The following is a 23,604-nucleotide window of genomic DNA, read 5'->3' as shown; positions in this document are numbered from 1 at the left end:
AATTTTGAATTTTGCAAGTTTGATAGTGTTTAGACGCTTGGTTAAGGAGTTATGACGATTTAAACATTTTTAAAACTGATTTTCTCCAAACTTGAATTTTTCAACTCCAATTGAATTGTATGCGAAGGATATCGACTCACAGAGCACAAAAATGTATTTTCTATAAGTTTTGGACTTGTAGTTTTGTTTTTAGAGAATTTTGAATTTTGCAAGTTTGATAGTGTTTAGACGCTTGGTTAAGGAGTTATGACGATTTAAACATTTTTAAAAGTGATTTTCTCCAAACTTGAATTTTTCAACTCCAATTGAATTGTATGCGAAGGATATCGACTCACAGAGCACAAAAATGTATTTTCTATAAGTTTTGGACTTGTAGTTTTGTTTTTAGAGAATTTTGAATTTTGCAAGTTTGATAGTGTTTAGACGCTTGGTTAAGGAGTTATGACGATTTAAACATTTTTAAAAGTGATTTTCTCCAAACTTGAATTTTTCAACTCCAATTGAATTGTATGCGAAGGATATCGACTCACAGAGCACAAAAATGTATTTTCTATAAGTTTTGGACTTGTAGTTTTGTTTTTAGAGAATTTTGAATTTTGCAAGTTTGATAGTGTTTAGACGCTTGGTTAAGGAGTTATGACGATTTAAACATTTTTAAAACTGATTTTCTCCAAACTTGAATTTTTCAACTCCAATTGAATTGTATGCGAAGGATATCGACTCACAGAGCACAAAAATGTATTTTCTATAAGTTTTGGACTTGTAGTTTTGTTTTTAGAGAATTTTGAATTTTGCAAGTTTGATAGTGTTTAGACGCTTGGTTAAGGAGTTATGACGATTTAAACATTTTTAAAAGTGATTTTCTCCAAACTTGAATTTTTCAACTCCAATTGAATTGTATGCGAAGGATATCGACTCACAGAGCACAAAAATGTATTTTCTATAAGTTTTGGACTTGTAGTTTTGTTTTTAGAGAATTTTGAATTTTGCAAGTTTGATAGTGTTTAGACGCTTGGTTAAGGAGTTATGACGATTTAAACATTTTTAAAAGTGATTTTCTCCAAACTTGAATTTTTCAACTCCAATTGAATTGTATGCGAAGGATATGCGAAGGATATCGACTCACAGAGCACAAAAATGTATTTTCTATAAGTTTTGGACTTGTAGTTTTGTTTTTAGAGAATTTTGAATTTTGCAAGTTTGATAGTGTTTAGACGCTTGGTTAAGGAGTTATGACGATTTAAACATTTTTAAAACTGATTTTCTCCAAACTTGAATTTTTCAACTCCAATTGAATTGTATGCGAAGGATATCGACTCACAGAGCACAAAAATGTATTTTCTATAAGTTTTGGACTTGTAGTTTTGTTTTTAGAGAATTTTGAATTTTGCAAGTTTGATAGTGTTTAGACGCTTGGTTAAGGAGTTATGACGATTTAAACATTTTTAAAAGTGATTTTCTCCAAACTTGAATTTTTCAACTCCAATTGAATTGTATGCGAAGGATATCGACTCACAGAGCACAAAAATGTATTTTCTATAAGTTTTGGACTTGTAGTTTTGTTTTTAGAGAATTTTGAATTTTGCAAGTTTGATAGTGTTTAGACGCTTGGTTAAGGAGTTATGACGATTTAAACATTTTTAAAACTGATTTTCTCCAAACTTGAATTTTTCAACTCCAATTGAATTGTATGCGAAGGATATCGACTCACAGAGCACAAAAATGTATTTTCTATAAGTTTTGGACTTGTAGTTTTGTTTTTAGAGAATTTTGAATTTTGCAAGTTTGATAGTGTTTAGACGCTTGGTTAAGGAGTTATGACGATTTAAACATTTTTAAAACTGATTTTCTCCAAACTTGAATTTTTCAACTCCAATTGAATTGTATGCGAAGGATATCGACTCACAGAGCACAAAAATGTATTTTCTATAAGTTTTGGACTTGTAGTTTTGTTTTTAGAGAATTTTGAATTTTGCAAGTTTGATAGTGTTTAGACGCTTGGTTAAGGAGTTATGACGATTTAAACATTTTTAAAAGTGATTTTCTCCAAACTTGAATTTTTCAACTCCAATTGAATTGTATGCGAAGGATATCGACTCACAGAGCACAAAAATGTATTTTCTATAAGTTTTGGACTTGTAGTTTTGTTTTTAGAGAATTTTGAATTTTGCAAGTTTGATAGTGTTTAGACGCTTGGTTAAGGAGTTATGACGATTTAAACATTTTTAAAAGTGATTTTCTCCAAACTTGAATTTTTCAACTCCAATTGAATTGTATGCGAAGGATATCGACTCACAGAGCACAAAAATGTATTTTCTATAAGTTTTGGACTTGTAGTTTTGTTTTTAGAGAATTTTGAATTTTGCAAGTTTGATAGTGTTTAGACGCTTGGTTAAGGAGTTATGACGATTTAAACATTTTTAAAAGTGATTTTCTCCAAACTTGAATTTTTCAACTCCAATTGAATTGTATGCGAAGGATATCGACTCACAGAGCACAAAAATGTATTTTCTATAAGTTTTGGACTTGTAGTTTTGTTTTTAGAGAATTTTGAATTTTGCAAGTTTGATAGTGTTTAGACGCTTGGTTAAGGAGTTATGACGATTTAAACATTTTTAAAACTGATTTTCTCCAAACTTGAATTTTTCAACTCCAATTGAATTGTATGCGAAGGATATCGACTCACAGAGCACAAAAATGTATTTTCTATAAGTTTTGGACTTGTAGTTTTGTTTTTAGAGAATTTTGAATTTTGCAAGTTTGATAGTGTTTAGACGCTTGGTTAAGGAGTTATGACGATTTAAACATTTTTAAAAGTGATTTTCTCCAAACTTGAATTTTTCAACTCCAATTGAATTGTATGCGAAGGATATCGACTCACAGAGCACAAAAATGTATTTTCTATAAGTTTTGGACTTGTAGTTTTGTTTTTAGAGAATTTTGAATTTTGCAAGTTTGATAGTGTTTAGACGCTTGGTTAAGGAGTTATGACGATTTAAACATTTTTAAAACTGATTTTCTCCAAACTTGAATTTTTCAACTCCAATTGAATTGTATGCGAAGGATATCGACTCACAGAGCACAAAAATGTATTTTCTATAAGTTTTGGACTTGTAGTTTTGTTTTTAGAGAATTTTGAATTTTGCAAGTTTGATAGTGTTTAGACGCTTGGTTAAGGAGTTATGACGATTTAAACATTTTTAAAACTGATTTTCTCCAAACTTGAATTTTTCAACTCCAATTGAATTGTATGCGAAGGATATCGACTCACAGAGCACAAAAATGTATTTTCTATAAGTTTTGGACTTGTAGTTTTGTTTTTAGAGAATTTTGAATTTTGCAAGTTTGATAGTGTTTAGACGCTTGGTTAAGGAGTTATGACGATTTAAACATTTTTAAAAGTGATTTTCTCCAAACTTGAATTTTTCAACTCCAATTGAATTGTATGCGAAGGATATCGACTCACAGAGCACAAAAATGTATTTTCTATAAGTTTTGGACTTGTAGTTTTGTTTTTAGAGAATTTTGAATTTTGCAAGTTTGATAGTGTTTAGACGCTTGGTTAAGGAGTTATGACGATTTAAACATTTTTAAAACTGATTTTCTCCAAACTTGAATTTTTCAACTCCAATTGAATTGTATGCGAAGGATATCGACTCACAGAGCACAAAAATGTATTTTCTATAAGTTTTGGACTTGTAGTTTTGTTTTTAGAGAATTTTGAATTTTGCAAGTTTGATAGTGTTTAGACGCTTGGTTAAGGAGTTATGACGATTTAAACATTTTTAAAAGTGATTTTCTCCAAACTTGAATTTTTCAACTCCAATTGAATTGTATGCGAAGGATATCGACTCACAGAGCACAAAAATGTATTTTCTATAAGTTTTGGACTTGTAGTTTTGTTTTTAGAGAATTTTGAATTTTGCAAGTTTGATAGTGTTTAGACGCTTGGTTAAGGAGTTATGACGATTTAAACATTTTTAAAAGTGATTTTCTCCAAACTTGAATTTTTCAACTCCAATTGAATTGTATGCGAAGGATATCGACTCACAGAGCACAAAAATGTATTTTCTATAAGTTTTGGACTTGTAGTTTTGTTTTTAGAGAATTTTGAATTTTGCAAGTTTGATAGTGTTTAGACGCTTGGTTAAGGAGTTATGACGATTTAAACATTTTTAAAACTGATTTTCTCCAAACTTGAATTTTTCAACTCCAATTGAATTGTATGCGAAGGATATCGACTCACAGAGCACAAAAATGTATTTTCTATAAGTTTTGGACTTGTAGTTTTGTTTTTAGAGAATTTTGAATTTTGCAAGTTTGATAGTGTTTAGACGCTTGGTTAAGGAGTTATGACGATTTAAACATTTTTAAAACTGATTTTCTCCAAACTTGAATTTTTCAACTCCAATTGAATTGTATGCGAAGGATATCGACTCACAGAGCACAAAAATGTATTTTCTATAAGTTTTGGACTTGTAGTTTTGTTTTTAGAGAATTTTGAATTTTGCAAGTTTGATAGTGTTTAGACGCTTGGTTAAGGAGTTATGACGATTTAAACATTTTTAAAACTGATTTTCTCCAAACTTGAATTTTTCAACTCCAATTGAATTGTATGCGAAGGATATCGACTCACAGAGCACAAAAATGTATTTTCTATAAGTTTTGGACTTGTAGTTTTGTTTTTAGAGAATTTTGAATTTTGCAAGTTTGATAGTGTTTAGACGCTTGGTTAAGGAGTTATGACGATTTAAACATTTTTAAAAGTGATTTTCTCCAAACTTGAATTTTTCAACTCCAATTGAATTGTATGCGAAGGATATCGACTCACAGAGCACAAAAATGTATTTTCTATAAGTTTTGGACTTGTAGTTTTGTTTTTAGAGAATTTTGAATTTTGCAAGTTTGATAGTGTTTAGACGCTTGGTTAAGGAGTTATGACGATTTAAACATTTTTAAAAGTGATTTTCTCCAAACTTGAATTTTTCAACTCCAATTGAATTGTATGCGAAGGATATCGACTCACAGAGCACAAAAATGTATTTTCTATAAGTTTTGGACTTGTAGTTTTGTTTTTAGAGAATTTTGAATTTTGCAAGTTTGATAGTGTTTAGACGCTTGGTTAAGGAGTTATGACGATTTAAACATTTTTAAAACTGATTTTCTCCAAACTTGAATTTTTCAACTCCAATTGAATTGTATGCGAAGGATATCGACTCACAGAGCACAAAAATGTATTTTCTATAAGTTTTGGACTTGTAGTTTTGTTTTTAGAGAATTTTGAATTTTGCAAGTTTGATAGTGTTTAGACGCTTGGTTAAGGAGTTATGACGATTTAAACATTTTTAAAAGTGATTTTCTCCAAACTTGAATTTTTCAACTCCAATTGAATTGTATGCGAAGGATATCGACTCACAGAGCACAAAAATGTATTTTCTATAAGTTTTGGACTTGTAGTTTTGTTTTTAGAGAATTTTGAATTTTGCAAGTTTGATAGTGTTTAGACGCTTGGTTAAGGAGTTATGACGATTTAAACATTTTTAAAAGTGATTTTCTCCAAACTTGAATTTTTCAACTCCAATTGAATTGTATGCGAAGGATATCGACTCACAGAGCACAAAAATGTATTTTCTATAAGTTTTGGACTTGTAGTTTTGTTTTTAGAGAATTTTGAATTTTGCAAGTTTGATAGTGTTTAGACGCTTGGTTAAGGAGTTATGACGATTTAAACATTTTTAAAACTGATTTTCTCCAAACTTGAATTTTTCAACTCCAATTGAATTGTATGCGAAGGATATCGACTCACAGAGCACAAAAATGTATTTTCTATAAGTTTTGGACTTGTAGTTTTGTTTTTAGAGAATTTTGAATTTTGCAAGTTTGATAGTGTTTAGACGCTTGGTTAAGGAGTTATGACGATTTAAACATTTTTAAAAGTGATTTTCTCCAAACTTGAATTTTTCAACTCCAATTGAATTGTATGCGAAGGATATCGACTCACAGAGCACAAAAATGTATTTTCTATAAGTTTTGGACTTGTAGTTTTGTTTTTAGAGAATTTTGAATTTTGCAAGTTTGATAGTGTTTAGACGCTTGGTTAAGGAGTTATGACGATTTAAACATTTTTAAAACTGATTTTCTCCAAACTTGAATTTTTCAACTCCAATTGAATTGTATGCGAAGGATATCGACTCACAGAGCACAAAAATGTATTTTCTATAAGTTTTGGACTTGTAGTTTTGTTTTTAGAGAATTTTGAATTTTGCAAGTTTGATAGTGTTTAGACGCTTGGTTAAGGAGTTATGACGATTTAAACATTTTTAAAACTGATTTTCTCCAAACTTGAATTTTTCAACTCCAATTGAATTGTATGCGAAGGATATCGACTCACAGAGCACAAAAATGTATTTTCTATAAGTTTTGGACTTGTAGTTTTGTTTTTAGAGAATTTTGAATTTTGCAAGTTTGATAGTGTTTAGACGCTTGGTTAAGGAGTTATGACGATTTAAACATTTTTAAAAGTGATTTTCTCCAAACTTGAATTTTTCAACTCCAATTGAATTGTATGCGAAGGATATCGACTCACAGAGCACAAAAATGTATTTTCTATAAGTTTTGGACTTGTAGTTTTGTTTTTAGAGAATTTTGAATTTTGCAAGTTTGATAGTGTTTAGACGCTTGGTTAAGGAGTTATGACGATTTAAACATTTTTAAAAGTGATTTTCTCCAAATGTGAATTTTTCGACTCCAATTGAATTGTATGCGAAGGATATCGACTCACAGAGCACAAAAATGTATTTTCTATAAGTTTTGGACTTGTAGTTTTGTTTTTAGAGAATTTTGAATTTTGCAAGTTTGATAGTGTTTAGACGCTTGGTTAAGGAGTTATGACGATTTAAACATTTTTAAAAGTGATTTTCTCCAAACTTGAACTTTTCAACTCCAATTGAATTGTATGCGAAGGATATCGACTCACAGAGCACAAAAATGTATTTTCTATAAGTTTTGGACTTGTAGTTTTGTTTTTAGAGAATTTTGAATTTTGCAAGTTTGATAGTGTTTAGACGCTTGGTTAAGGAGTTATGACGATTTAAACATTTTTAAAAGTGATTTTCTCCAAACTTGAATTTTTCAACTCCAATTGAATTGTATGCGAAGGATATCGACTCACAGAGCACAAAAATGTATTTTCTATAAGTTTTGGACTTGTAGTTTTGTTTTTAGAGAATTTTGAATTTTGCAAGTTTGATAGTGTTTAGACGCTTGGTTAAGGAGTTATGACGATTTAAACATTTTTAAAAGTGATTTTCTCCAAACTTGAATTTTTCAACTCCAATTGAATTGTATGCGAAGGATATCGACTCACAGAGCACAAAAATGTATTTTCTATAAGTTTTGGACTTGTAGTTTTGTTTTTAGAGAATTTTGAATTTTGCAAGTTTGATAGTGTTTAGACGCTTGGTTAAGGAGTTATGACGATTTAAACATTTTTAAAAGTGATTTTCTCCAAACTTGAATTTTTCAACTCCAATTGAATTGTATGCGAAGGATATCGACTCACAGAGCACAAAAATGTATTTTCTATAAGTTTTGGACTTGTAGTTTTGTTTTTAGAGAATTTTGAATTTTGCAAGTTTGATAGTGTTTAGACGCTTGGTTAAGGAGTTATGACGATTTAAACATTTTTAAAACTGATTTTCTCCAAACTTGAATTTTTCAACTCCAATTGAATTGTATGCGAAGGATATCGACTCACAGAGCACAAAAATGTATTTTCTATAAGTTTTGGACTTGTAGTTTTGTTTTTAGAGAATTTTGAATTTTGCAAGTTTGATAGTGTTTAGACGCTTGGTTAAGGAGTTATGACGATTTAAACATTTTTAAAACTGATTTTCTCCAAACTTGAATTTTTCAACTCCAATTGAATTGTATGCGAAGGATATCGACTCACAGAGCACAAAAATGTATTTTCTATAAGTTTTGGACTTGTAGTTTTGTTTTTAGAGAATTTTGAATTTTGCAAGTTTGATAGTGTTTAGACGCTTGGTTAAGGAGTTATGACGATTTAAACATTTTTAAAAGTGATTTTCTCCAAACTTGAATTTTTCAACTCCAATTGAATTGTATGCGAAGGATATCGACTCACAGAGCACAAAAATGTATTTTCTATAAGTTTTGGACTTGTAGTTTTGTTTTTAGAGAATTTTGAATTTTGCAAGTTTGATAGTGTTTAGACGCTTGGTTAAGGAGTTATGACGATTTAAACATTTTTAAAACTGATTTTCTCCAAACTTGAATTTTTCAACTCCAATTGAATTGTATGCGAAGGATATCGACTCACAGAGCACAAAAATGTATTTTCTATAAGTTTTGGACTTGTAGTTTTGTTTTTAGAGAATTTTGAATTTTGCAAGTTTGATAGTGTTTAGACGCTTGGTTAAGGAGTTATGACGATTTAAACATTTTTAAAAGTGATTTTCTCCAAACTTGAATTTTTCAACTCCAATTGAATTGTATGCGAAGGATATCGACTCACAGAGCACAAAAATGTATTTTCTATAAGTTTTGGACTTGTAGTTTTGTTTTTAGAGAATTTTGAATTTTGCAAGTTTGATAGTGTTTAGACGCTTGGTTAAGGAGTTATGACGATTTAAACATTTTTAAAACTGATTTTCTCCAAACTTGAATTTTTCAACTCCAATTGAATTGTATGCGAAGGATATCGACTCACAGAGCACAAAAATGTATTTTCTATAAGTTTTGGACTTGTAGTTTTGTTTTTAGAGAATTTTGAATTTTGCAAGTTTGATAGTGTTTAGACGCTTGGTTAAGGAGTTATGACGATTTAAACATTTTTAAAACTGATTTTCTCCAAACTTGAATTTTTCAACTCCAATTGAATTGTATGCGAAGGATATCGACTCACAGAGCACAAAAATGTATTTTCTATAAGTTTTGGACTTGTAGTTTTGTTTTTAGAGAATTTTGAATTTTGCAAGTTTGATAGTGTTTAGACGCTTGGTTAAGGAGTTATGACGATTTAAACATTTTTAAAAGTGATTTTCTCCAAACTTGAATTTTTCAACTCCAATTGAATTGTATGCGAAGGATATCGACTCACAGAGCACAAAAATGTATTTTCTATAAGTTTTGGACTTGTAGTTTTGTTTTTAGAGAATTTTGAATTTTGCAAGTTTGATAGTGTTTAGACGCTTGGTTAAGGAGTTATGACGATTTAAACATTTTTAAAACTGATTTTCTCCAAACTTGAATTTTTCAACTCCAATTGAATTGTATGCGAAGGATATCGACTCACAGAGCACAAAAATGTATTTTCTATAAGTTTTGGACTTGTAGTTTTGTTTTTAGAGAATTTTGAATTTTGCAAGTTTGATAGTGTTTAGACGCTTGGTTAAGGAGTTATGACGATTTAAACATTTTTAAAAGTGATTTTCTCCAAACTTGAATTTTTCAACTCCAATTGAATTGTATTCGAAGGATATCGACTCACAGAGCACAAAAATGTATTTTCTATAAGTTTTGGACTTGTAGTTTTGTTTTTAGAGAATTTTGAATTTTGCAAGTTTGATAGTGTTTAGACGCTTGGTTAAGGAGTTATGACGATTTAAACATTTTTAAAAGTGATTTTCTCCAAACGTGAATTTTTCGACTCCAATTGAATTGTATGCGAAGGATATCGACTCACAGAGCACAAAAATGTATTTTCTATAAGTTTTGGACTTGTAGTTTTGTTTTTAGAGAATTTTGAATTTTGCAAGTTTGATAGTGTTTAGACGCTTGGTTAAGGAGTTATGACGATTTAAACATTTTTAAAAGTGATTTTCTCCAAACGTGAATTTTTCGACTCCAATTGAATTGTATGCGAAGGATATCGACTCACAGAGCACAAAAATGTATTTTCTATAAGTTTTGGACTTGTAGTTTTGTTTTTAGAGAATTTTGAATTTTGCAAGTTTGATAGTGTTTAGACGCTTGGTTAAGGAGTTATGACGATTTAAACATTTTTAAAAGTGATTTTCTCCAAATGTGAATTTTTCGACTCCAATTGAATTGTATGCGAAGGATATCGACTCACAGAGCACAAAAATGTATTTTCTATAAGTTTTGGACTTGTAGTTTTGTTTTTAGAGAATTTTGAATTTTGCAAGTTTGATAGTGTTTAGACGCTTGGTTAAGGAGTTATGACGATTTAAACATTTTTAAAAGTGATTTTCTCCAAACTTGAATTTTTCAACTCCAATTGAATTGTATGCGAAGGATATCGACTCACAGAGCACAAAAATGTATTTTCTATAAGTTTTGGACTTGTAGTTTTGTTTTTAGAGAATTTTGAATTTTGCAAGTTTGATAGTGTTTAGACGCTTGGTTAAGGAGTTATGACGATTTAAACATTTTTAAAAGTGATTTTCTCCAAACTTGAATTTTTCAACTCCAATTGAATTGTATGCGAAGGATATCGACTCACAGAGCACAAAAATGTATTTTCTATAAGTTTTGGACTTGTAGTTTTGTTTTTAGAGAATTTTGAATTTTGCAAGTTTGATAGTGTTTAGACGCTTGGTTAAGGAGTTATGACGATTTAAACATTTTTAAAACTGATTTTCTCCAAACTTGAATTTTTCAACTCCAATTGAATTGTATGCGAAGGATATCGACTCACAGAGCACAAAAATGTATTTTCTATAAGTTTTAGACTTGTAGTTTTGTTTTTAGAGAATTTTGAATTTTGCAAGTTTGATAGTGTTTAGACGCTTGGTTAAGGAGTTATGACGATTTAAACATTTTTAAAACTGATTTTCTCCAAACTTGAATTTTTCAACTCCAATTGAATTGTATGCGAAGGATATCGACTCACAGAGCACAAAAATGTATTTTCTATAAGTTTTGGACTTGTAGTTTTGTTTTTAGAGAATTTTGAATTTTGCAAGTTTGATAGTGTTTAGACGCTTGGTTAAGGAGTTATGACGATTTAAACATTTTTAAAAGTGATTTTCTCCAAACTTGAATTTTTCAACTCCAATTGAATTGTATGCGAAGGATATCGACTCACAGAGCACAAAAATGTATTTTCTATAAGTTTTGGACTTGTAGTTTTGTTTTTAGAGAATTTTGAATTTTGCAAGTTTGATAGTGTTTAGACGCTTGGTTAAGGAGTTATGACGATTTAAACATTTTTAAAACTGATTTTCTCCAAACTTGAATTTTTCAACTCCAATTGAATTGTATGCGAAGGATATCGACTCACAGAGCACAAAAATGTATTTTCTATAAGTTTTGGACTTGTAGTTTTGTTTTTAGAGAATTTTGAATTTTGCAAGTTTGATAGTGTTTAGACGCTTGGTTAAGGAGTTATGACGATTTAAACATTTTTAAAACTGATTTTCTCCAAACTTGAATTTTTCAACTCCAATTGAATTGTATGCGAAGGATATCGACTCACAGAGCACAAAAATGTATTTTCTATAAGTTTTGGACTTGTAGTTTTGTTTTTAGAGAATTTTGAATTTTGCAAGTTTGATAGTGTTTAGACGCTTGGTTAAGGAGTTATGACGATTTAAACATTTTTAAAACTGATTTTCTCCAAACTTGAATTTTTCAACTCCAATTGAATTGTATGCGAAGGATATCGACTCACAGAGCACAAAAATGTATTTTCTATAAGTTTTGGACTTGTAGTTTTGTTTTTAGAGAATTTTGAATTTTGCAAGTTTGATAGTGTTTAGACGCTTGGTTAAGGAGTTATGACGATTTAAACATTTTTAAAACTGATTTTCTCCAAACTTGAATTTTTCAACTCCAATTGAATTGTATGCGAAGGATATCGGACTCGCAGAGCACAAAAATGTATTTTCTATAAGTTTTGGACTTGTAGTTTTGTTTTTAGAGAATTTTGAATTTTGCAAGTTTGATAGTGTTTAGACGCTTGGTTAAGGAGTTATGACGATTTAAACATTTTTAAAAGTGATTTTCTCCAAACGTGAATTTTTCAACTCCAATTGAATTGTATGCGAAGGATATCGACTCGCAGAGCACAAAAATGTATTTTCTATAAGTTTTGGACTTGTAGTTTTGTTTTTAGAGAATTTTGAATTTTGCAAGTTTGATAGTGTTTAGACGCTTGGTTAAGGAGTTATGACGATTTAAACATTTTTAAAAGTGATTTTCTCCAAACGTGAATTTTTCAACTCCAATTGAATTGTATGCGAAGGATATCGACTCGCAGAGCACAAAAATGTATTTTCTATAAGTTTTGGACTTGTAGTTTTGTTTTTAGAGAATTTTGAATTTTGCAAGTTTGATAGTGTTTAGACGCTTGGTTAAGGAGTTATGACGATTTAAACATTTTTAAAAGTGATTTTCTCCAAACGTGAATTTTTCAACTCCAATTGAATTGTATGCGAAGGATATCGACTCGCAGAGCACAAAAATGTATTTTCTATAAGTTTTGGACTTGTAGTTTTGTTTTTAGAGAATTTTGAATTTTGCAAGTTTGATAGTGTTTAGACGCTTGGTTAAGGAGTTATGACGATTTAAACATTTTTAAAAGTGATTTTCTCCAAACGTGAATTTTTCAACTCCAATTGAATTGTATGCGAAGGATATCGACTCGCAGAGCACAAAAATGTATTTTCTATAAGTTTTGGACTTGTAGTTTTGTTTTTAGAGAATTTTGAATTTTGCAAGTTTGATAGTGTTTAGACGCTTGGTTAAGGAGTTATGACGATTTAAACATATTTAAAAGTGATTTTCTCTAAACGTGAATTTTTCAACTCCAATTGAATTGTATGCGAAGGATATCGACTCGCAGAGCACAAAAATGTATTTTCTATAAGTTTTGGACTTGTAGTTTTGTTTTTAGAGAATTTTGAATTTTGCAAGTTTGATAGTGTTTAGACGCTTGGTTAAGGAGTTATGACGATTTAAACATTTTTAAAAGTGATTTTCTCCAAACGTGAATTTTTCAACTCCAATTGAATTGTATGCGAAGGATATCGACTCGCAGAGCACAAAAATGTATTTTCTATAAGTTTTGGACTTGTAGTTTTGTTTTTAGAGAATTTTGAATTTTGCAAGTTTGATAGTGTTTAGACGCTTGGTTAAGGAGTTATGACGATTTAAACATTTTTAAAAGTGATTTTCTCCAAACGTGAATTTTTCAACTCCAATTGAATTGTATGCGAAGGATATCGACTCGCAGAGCACAAAAATGTATTTTCTATAAGTTTTGGACTTGTAGTTTTGTTTTTAGAGAATTTTGAATTTTGCAAGTTTGATAGTGTTTAGACGCTTGGTTAAGGAGTCATGACGATTTAAACATTTTTAAAAGTGATTTTCTCTAAACGTGAATTTTTCAACTAAAATTGAATTGTATGCGAAGGATATCGACTCGCAGAGCACAAAAATGTATTTTCTATAAGTTTTGGACTTGTAGTTTTGTTTTTAGAGAATTTTGAATTTTGCAAGTTTGATAGTGTTTAGACGCTTGGTTAAGGAGTTATGACGATTTAAACATTTTTAAAAGTGATTTTCTCCAAACGTGAATTTTTCAACTCCAATTGAATTGTATGCGAAGGATATCGACTCGCAGAGCACAAAAATGTATTTTCTATAAGTTTTGGACTTGTAGTTTTGTTTTTAGAGAATTTTGAATTTTGCAAGTTTCATAGTGTTTAGACGCTTGGTTAAGGAGTTATGACGATTTAAACATTTTTAAAAGTGATTTTCTCCAAACGTGAATTTTTCAACTCCAATTGAATTGTATGCGGAGGATATCGACTTGCAGAGCACAAAAATGTATTTTCTATAAGTTTTGGACTTGTAGTTTTGTTTTTAGAGAATTTTGAATTTTGCAAGTTTGCTAGTGTTTAGACTCTTGGTTAAGGAGTTATGACGATTTAAACATTTTTAAAAGTGATTTTCTCCAAACGTGAATTTTTCAACTCCAATTGAATTGTATGCGAAGGATATCGACTCGCAGAGCACAAAAATGCATTTTCTATAAGTTTTGGACTTGTAGTTTTGTTTTTAGAGAATTTTGAATTTTGCAAGTTTGATAGTGTTTAGATGCTTGGTTAAGGAGTTATGACGATTTAAACATTTTTAAAAGTGATTTTCTCCAAACGTGAATTTTTCAACTCCAATTGAATTGTATGCGAAGGATATCGACTCGCAGAGCACAAAAATGTATTTTCTATAAGTTTTGGACTTGTAGTTTTGTTTTTAGAGAATTTTGAATTTTGCAAGTTTGATAGTGTTTAGACGCTTGGTTAAGGAGTTATGACGATTTAAACATTTTTAAAAGTGATTTTCTCCAAACGTGAATTTTTCAACTCCAATTGAATTGTATGCGAAGGATATCGACTCGCAGAGCACAAAAATGTATTTTCTATAAGTTTTGGACTTGTAGTTTTGTTTTTAGAGAATTTTGAATTTTGCAAGTTTGATAGTGTTTAGACGCTTGGTTAAGGAGTTATGACGATTTAAACATTTTTAAAAGTGATTTTCTCCAAACGTGAATTTTTCAACTCCAATTGAATTGTATGCGAAGGATATCGACTCGCAGAGCACAAAAATGTATTTTCTATAAGTTTTGGACTTGTAGTTTTGTTTTTAGAGAATTTTGAATTTTGCAAGTTTGATAGTGTTTAGACGCTTGGTTAAGGAGTTATGACGATTTAAACATTTTTAAAAGTGATTTTCTCCAAACGTGAATTTTTCAACTCCAATTGAATTGTATGCGAAGGATATCGACTCGCAGAGCACAAAAATGTATTTTCTATAAGTTTTGGACTTGTAGTTTTGTTTTTAGAGAATTTTGAATTTTGCAAGTTTGATAGTGTTTAGACGCTTGGTTAAGGAGTTATGACGATTTAAACATTTTTAAAAGTGATTTTCTCCAAACGTGAATTTTTCAACTCCAATTGAATTGTATGCGAAGGATATCGACTCGCAGAGCACAAAAATGTATTTTCTATAAGTTTTGGACTTGTAGTTTTGTTTTTAGAGAATTTTGAATTTTGCAAGTTTGATAGTGTTTAGACGCTTGGTTAAGGAGTTATGACGATTTAAACATTTTTAAAAGTGATTTTCTCCAAACGTGAATTTTTCAACTCCAATTGAATTGTATGCGAAGGATATCGACTCGCAGAGCACAAAAATGTATTTTCTATAAGTTTTGGACTTGTAGTTTTGTTTTTAAAGAATTTTGAATTTTGCAAGTTTGAAAGTGTTTAGACGCTTGGTTAAGGAGTTATGACGATTTAAACATTTTTAAAAGTGATTTTCTCCAAACGTGAATTTTTCAACTCCAATTGAATTGTATGCGAAGAATATCGACTCGCAGAGCACAAAAATGTATTTTCTATAAGTTTTGGACTTGTAGTTTTGTTTTTAGAGAATTTTGAATTTTGCAAGTTTGATAGTGTTTAGACGCTTGGTTAAGGAGTTATGACGATTTAAACATTTTTAAAAGTGATTTTCTCCAAACGTGAATTTTTCAACTCCAATTGAATTGTATGCGAAGGATATCGACTCGCAGAGCACAAAAATGTATTTTCTATAAGTTTTGGACTTGTATAGTTTTGTTTTTAGAGAATTTTGAATTTTGCAAGTTTGATAGTGTTTAGACGCTTGGTTAAGGAGTTATGACGATTTAAACATTTTTAAAAGTGATTTTCTCCAAACGTGAATTTTTCAACTCCAATTGAATTGTATGCGAAGGATATCGACTCGCAGAGCACAAAAATGTATTTTCTATAAGTTTTGGACTTGTAGTTTTGTTTTTAGAGAATTTTGAATTTTGCAAGTTTGATAGTGTTTAGACGCTTGGTTAAGGAGTTATGACGATTTAAACATTTTTAAAAGTGATTTTCTCCAAACGTGAATTTTTCAACTCCAATTGAATTGTATGCGAAGGATATCGACTCGCAGAGCACAAAAATGTATTTTCTATAAGTTTTGGACTTGTAGTTTTGTTTTTAGAGAATTTTGAATTTTGCAAGTTTGATAGTGTTTAGACGCTTGGTTAAGGAGTTATGACGATTTAAACATTTTTAAAAGTGATTTTCTCCAAACGTGAATTTTTCAACTCCAATTGAATTGTATGCGAAGGATATCGACTCGCAGAGCACAAAAATGTATTTTCTATAAGTTTTGGACTTGTAGTTTTGTTTTTAGAGAATTTTGAATTTTGCAAGTTTGATAGTGTTTAGACGCTTGGTTAAGGAGTTATGACGATTTAAACATTTTTAAAAGTGATTTTCTCCAAACGTGAATTTTTCAACTCCAATTGAATTGTATGCGAAGGATATCGACTCGCAGAGCACAAAAATGTATTTTCTATAAGTTTTGGACTTGTAGTTTTGTTTTTAGAGAATTTTGAATTTTGCAAGTTTGATAGTGTTTAGACGCTTGGTTAAGGAGTTATGACGATTTAAACATTTTTAAAAGTCATTTTCTTCAAACGTGAATTTTTCAACTCCAATTGAATTGTATGCGAAGGATATCGACTCGCAGAGCACAAAAATGTATTTTCTATAAGTTTTGGACTTGTAGTTTTGTTTTTAGAGAATTTTGAATTTTGCAAGTTTGATAGTGTTTAGACGCTTGGTTAAGGAGTTATGACGATTTAAACATTTTTAAAAGTGATTTTCTCCAAACGTGAATTTTTCAACTCCAATTGAATTGTATGCGAAGGATATCGACTCGCAGAGCACAAAAATGTATTTTCTATAAGTTTTGGACTTGTAGTTTTGTTTTTAGAGAATTTTGAATTTTGCAAGTTTGATAGTGTTTAGACGCTTGGTTAAGGAGTTATGACGATTTAAACATTTTTAAAAGTGATTTTCTCCAAACGTGAATTTTTCAACTCCAATTGAATTGTATGCGAAGGATATCGACTCGCAGAGCACAAAAATGTATTTTCTATAAGTTTTGGACTTGTAGTTTTGTTTTTAGAGAATTTTGAATTTTGCAAGTTTGATAGTGTTTAGACGCTTGGTTAAGGAGTTATGACGATTTAAACATTTTTAAAAGTGATTTTCTCCAAACGTGAATTTTTCAACTCCAATTGAATTGTATGCGAAGGATATCGACTCGCAGAGCACAAAAATGTATTTTCTATAAGTTTTGGACTTGTAGTTTTGTTTTTAGAGAATTTTGAATTTTGCAAGTTTGATAGTGTTTAGACGCTTGGTTAAGGAGTTATGACGATTTAAACATTTTTAAAAGTGATTTTCTCCAAACGTGAATTTTTCAACTCCAATTGAATTGTATGCGAAGGATATCGACTCGCAGAGCACAAAAATGTATTTTCTATAAGTTTTGGACTTGTAGTTTTGTTTTTAGAGAATTTTGAATTTTGCAAGTTTGATAGTGTTTAGACGCTTGGTTAAGGAGTTATGACGATTTAAACATTTTTAAAAGTGATTTTCTCCAAACGTGAATTTTTCAACTCCAATTGAATTGTATGCGAAGGATATCGACTCGCAGAGCACAAAAATGTATTTTCTATAAGTTTTGGACTTGTAGTTTTGTTTTTAGAGAATTTTGAATTTTGCAAGTTTGATAGTGTTTAGACGCTTGGTTAAGGAGTTATGACGATTTAAACATTTTTAAAAGTGATTTTCTCCAAACGTGAATTTTTCAACTCCAATTGAATTGTATGCGAAGGATATCGACTCGCAGAGCACAAAAATGTATTTTCTATAAGTTTTGGACTTGTAGTTTTGTTTTTAGAGAATTTTGAATTTTGCAAGTTTGATAGTGTTTAGACGCTTGGTTAAGGAGTTATGACGATTTAAACATTTTTAAAAGTGATTTTCTCCAAACGTGAATTTTTCAACTCCAATTGAATTGTATGCGAAGGATATCGACTCGCAGAGCACAAAAATGTATTTTCTATAAGTTTTGGACTTGTAGTTTTGTTTTTAGAGAATTTTGAATTTTGCAAGTTTGATAGTGTTTAGACGCTTGGTTAAGGAGTTATGACGATTTAAACATTTTTAAAAGTGATTTTCTCCAAACGTGAATTTTTCAACTCCAATTGAATTGTATGCGAAGGATATCGACTCTCAGAGCACAAAAATGTATTTTCTATAAGTTTTGGACTTGTAGTTTTGTTTTTAGAGAATTTTGAATTTTGCAAGTTTGATAGTGTTTAGACGCTTGGTTAAGGAGTTATGACGATTTAAACATTTTTAAAAGTGATTTTCTCCAAACGTGAATTTTTCAACTCCAATTGAATTGTATGCGAAGGATATCGACTCGCAGAGCACAAAAATGTATTTTCTATAAGTTTTGGAATTGTAGTTTTGTTTTTAGAGAATTTTGAATTTTGCAAGTTTGATAGTGTTTAGACGCTTGGTTAAGGAGTTATGACGATTTAAACATTTTTGAAGTTATACTTCTTATGGGAGGGTGGGTATGAAAATTTACTTTTTGACAAGAATGTCAAAGGGATTATGACGCGATCACCCTGGGTAGCAGGGCTGTCGTTTCACCTTTAGAGTAGGCAGTACTTTAGTATTTAAAAATGCAGTACGCCGCAGTACGGCAAACATAAAACACACAACACGTTGCAAGTTACATGTTTCATGTGGCAAGTTGCATGTGGCAAGTCGTATGTGGCAAGTTGCATGTGGCAAGTTGTATGTGGCAAGTTGCGTGTGGCAAGTTGCATGTGGTAATTTCCATGTGGCAAGTTGCCAGGGTTGCAAAAAGCTCACATTTCAGCTCAGCTCACAGCTCAGCTCAAATTTGAGCTAGGTACCATAGCTTAGCTCATTTGAGCTGAGCTGAAAGTGAGCTGAGCTGAAAGTGAGCGCCCCAACTTCCAACGCCTATGTCTCGGAATTTTGAAAAAAATGAAAAAAAATTTTTTGATGCCAAAAGGTAGCGAGGACTCTAACCTACATTTGGGTACAACTCCCATCCCTGTAGGTGCACGCGTTCTCAAACCGGGTGAACTTAAAGGTAAAAAAAAAGTTAAGCCCGATTCTGAAAAAATAGGTATGATGTGGCGGTTTAACATGGAAGATGATTTTTTAAAAATCTGAGAATGTGCAAAGCGTAGGCCCATGACACAAGCTATCATTTGGCATCACTCCCAAAAATTGCTCTCAAGCGGTTTAGCTTCCAGGAGCGTTCAAAGATTCGGGGATTTTTCGACAAAAAAATTTACCCCAACTTTCAAACGCGATTTTCTCGGAATTTTGAAGAAAATCGAAAAACCGGATTATACCACTATCGGCTAGCTGAGAATATAAGCTTTAATATCACCACTCCACTGTCTCTAGATCAAAGCGTTCAGCTCCCAGAAGTTTTTTCGCGCCCCCAACTTCCAACGCCAATATCGCGGAATTTTGAAGAAAATGAAAATAAAATTTTTGATGCCAAAAGATAGCGGGGACTCTAACCTACATTTGGGTACAACTCCTATTCTTGTAGGTCCACGCGTTCTCAAACCGGGAGAACTTAAAAGTAAAAAAAAATAGGTGCGATTCTGAAAAAAAGGCATGATGTGGTGGTTTAACATGGAAGGCGATTTTTTAAAAATCTGATAATGTGCAAAGCGTAGGCCCATGACACAAGCTATCATTTGGCATCACTCCCAAAAATTGATCTAAAGCGGTTTAGCTTCCAGGAGCGTTTAAAGATTCGGGGATTTTTCGAAAAAAAAAATTTACCCCAACTTTCAAAACGGATTTTCTCGGAATTTTGAAAAAAGTCGAAAAACCGGATTGTACCGGAATTTTTTTTTATGATAAAAAAAGAAATATTTTACTAAAAGAATAGATATATATTTACTATCAAAAACACCTAGAGAAAAGATCACGAAAAATTATCTGTCTTATTTATAAAAATATCTATGTGTTAAAATAATTCCATTAATAACTAGAACCAAACATCTTAAGCTATGGTGTTTTATAAAAGTTTAAAATATCTTCATATTTCATTATACTTTCCAAATAAAAATCAATGTAGATATCCTCTCACCCATCACAGCTCAGCTCAGCTCACTTTACCTTAGCTCACCCAACAGCTCAGCTCAGCTCACCGACAGCTCAGCTCACCCATCAGCTCAGCTCACTTTCAGCTTAGCTCAAATGAGGTGAGCTATGGTACATAGCTCAAAAGTGAGCTAGCTCAAAATTTGAGCTGAGCTGCGAGCTGAGCTCAGCTAACTTTTGAGCTTTGTAGCAACCCTGCAAGTTGCATATTGCTACTACTAGTGCTGAAGCACACACAATCCTCATAAAATTACCATATAGCATATTTTATGCGCAATTTGTTTACTTTCGTTAAGCATATACCGTACGTTCTGAACCGCACAACATGAGTAAAGTTCACAGATTAAATTGAAAACTACATGGACGCAAGGAGGATGATAAAATTAATTTATTGTTCACTTGATAAAAATGTAAAAAACGAAGTGTGGATTAATTAATTTAATAATAGAAATTAAAAATATCAAATGAAATTCATTTAAATATGTATACTGAATGAGAAGTATAACTTCAGTCGAGTGTACATGTGTACACACACTCTTTTTTTAAAAGTGATTTTCTCCAAACGTGAATTTTTCAACTCCAATTGAATTGTATGCGAAGGATATCGACTCGCAGAGCACAAAAATGTATTTTCTATAAGTTTTGGACTTGTAGTTTTGTTTTTAGAGAATTTTGAATTTTGCAAGTTTGATAGTGTTTAGACGCTTGGTTAAGGAGTTATGACGATTTAAACATTTTTTAAAAGTGATTTTCTCCAAACGTGAATTTTTCAACTCCAATTGAATTGTATGCGAAGGATATCGACTCGCAGAGCACAAAAATGTATTTTCTATAAGTTTTGGAATTGTAGTTTTGTTTTTAGAGAATTTTGAATTTTGCAAGTTTGATAGTGTTTAGACGCTTGGTTAAGGAGTTATGACGATTTAAACATTTTTAAAAGTGATTTTCTCCAAACTTGAATTTTTCAACTCCAATTGAATTGTATGCGAAGGATATCGACTCGCAGAGCACAAAAATGTATTTTCTATAAGTTTTGGACTTGTAGTTTTGTTTTTAGAGAATTTTGAATTTTGCAAGTTTGATAGTGTTTAGACGCTTGGTTAAGGAGTTATGACGATTTAAACATTTTTAAAAGTGATTTTCTCCAAACGTGAATTTTTCAACTCCAATTGAATTGTATGCGAAGGATATCGACTCGCAGAGCACAAAAATGTATTTTCTATAAGTTTTGGACTTGTAGTTTTGTTTTTAGAGAATTTTGAATTTTGCAAGTTTGATAGTGTTTAGACGCTTGGTTAAGGAGTTATGACGATTTAAACATTTTTAAAAGTGATTTTCTCCAAACGTGAATTTTTCAACTCCAATTGAATTGTATGCGAAGGATATCGACTCGCAGAGCACAAAAATGTATTTTCTATAAGTTTTGGACTTGTAGTTTTGTTTTTAGAGAATTTTGAATTTTGCAAGTTTGATAGTGTTTAGACGCTTGGTTAAGGAGTTATGACGATTTAAACATTTTTAAAAGTGATTTTCTCTAAACGTGAATTTTTCAACTCCAATTGAATTGTATGCGAAGGATATCGACTCGCAGAGCACAAAAATGTATTTTCTATAAGTTTTGGACTTGTAGTTTTGTTTTTAGAGAATTTTGAATTTTGCAAGTTTGATAGTGTTTAGACGCTTGGTTAAGGAGTTATGACGATTTAAACATTTTTAAAAGTCATTTTCTCCAAACGTGAATTTTTCAACTCCAATTGAATTGTATGCGAAGGATATCGACTCGCAGAGCACAAAAATGTATTTTCTATAAGTTTTGGACTTGTAGTTTTGTGTTTAGAGAATTTTGAATTTTGCAAGTTTGATAGTGTTTAGACGCTTGGTTAAGGAGTTATGACGATTTAAACATTTTTAAAAGTGATTTTCTCCAAACGTGAATTTTTCAACTCCAATTGAATTGTATGCGAAGGATATCGACTCGCAGAGCACAAAAATGTATTTTCTATAAGTTTTGGACTTGTAGTTTTGTTTTTAGAGAATTTTGAATTTTGCAAGTTTGATAGTGTTTAGACGCTTGGTTAAGGAGTTATGACGATTTAAACATTTTTAAAAGTGATTTTCTCCAAACGTGAATTTTTCAACTCCAATTGAATTGTATGCGAAGGATATCGACTCGCAGAGCACAAAAATGTATTTTCTATAAGTTTTGGACTTGTAGTTTTGTTTTTAGAGAATTTTGAATTTTGCAAGTTTGATAGTGTTTAGACGCTTGGTTAAGGAGTTATGACGATTTAAACATTTTTAAAAGTGATTTTCTCCAAACGTGAATTTTTCAACTCCAATTGAATTGTATGCGAAGGATATCGACTCTCAGAGCACAAAAATGTATTTTCTATAAGTTTTGGACTTGTAGTTTTGTTTTTAGAGAATTTTGAATTTTGCAAGTTTGATAGTGTTTAGACGCTTGGTTAAGGAGTTATGACGATTTAAACATTTTTAAAAGTGATTTTCTCCAAACGTGAATTTTTCAACTCCAATTGAATTGTATGCGAAGGATATCGACTCGCAGAGCACAAAAATGTATTTTCTATAAGTTTTGGAATTGTAGTTTTGTTTTTAGAGAATTTTGAATTTTGCAAGTTTGATAGTGTTTAGACGCTTGGTTAAGGAGTTATGACGATTTAAACATTTTTGAAGTTATACTTCTTATGGGAGGGTGGGTATGAAAATTTACTTTTTGACAAGAATGTCAAAGGGATTATGACGCGATCACCCTGGGTAGCAGGGCTGTCGTTTCACCTTTAGAGTAGGCAGTACTTTAGTATTTAAAAATGCAGTACGCCGCAGTACGGCAAACATAAAACACACAACACGTTGCAAGTTACATGTTTCATGTGGCAAGTTGCATGTGGCAAGTCGTATGTGGCAAGTTGCATGTGGCAAGTTGTATGTGGCAAGTTGCGTGTGGCAAGTTGCATGTGGTAATTTCCATGTGGCAAGTTGCCAGGGTTGCAAAAAGCTCACATTTCAGCTCAGCTCACAGCTCAGCTCAAATTTGAGCTAGGTACCATAGCTTAGCTCATTTGAGCTGAGCTGAAAGTGAGCTGAGCTGAAAGTGAGCGCCCCAACTTCCAACGCCTATGTCTCGGAATTTTGAAAAAAATGAAAAAAAATTTTTTGATGCCAAAAGGTAGCGAGGACTCTAACCTACATTTGGGTACAACTCCCATCCCTGTAGGTGCACGCGTTCTCAAACCGGGTGAACTTAAATTAAAAAAAAAAGTTAAGCCCGATTCTGAAAAAATAGGTATGATGTGGCGGTTTAACATGGAAGATGATTTTTTAAAAATCTGAGAATGTGCAAAGCGTAGGCCCATGACACAAGCTATCATTTGGCATCACTCCCAAAAATTGCTCTCAAGCGGTTTAGCTTCCAGGAGCGTTCAAAGATTCGGGGATTTTTCGACACAAAAATTTACCCCAACTTTCAAACGCGATTTTCTCGGAATTTTGAAGAAAATCGAAAAACCGGATTATACCACTATCGGCTAGCTGAGAATATAAGCTTTAATATCAC

This window comes from Episyrphus balteatus, chromosome 3 (genome assembly GCF_945859705.1).
Source record: "Episyrphus balteatus chromosome 3, idEpiBalt1.1, whole genome shotgun sequence".
Lineage (NCBI taxonomy): Eukaryota > Metazoa > Arthropoda > Insecta > Diptera > Syrphidae > Episyrphus > Episyrphus balteatus.
Note: the sequence above shows the minus strand (reverse complement) of the source record.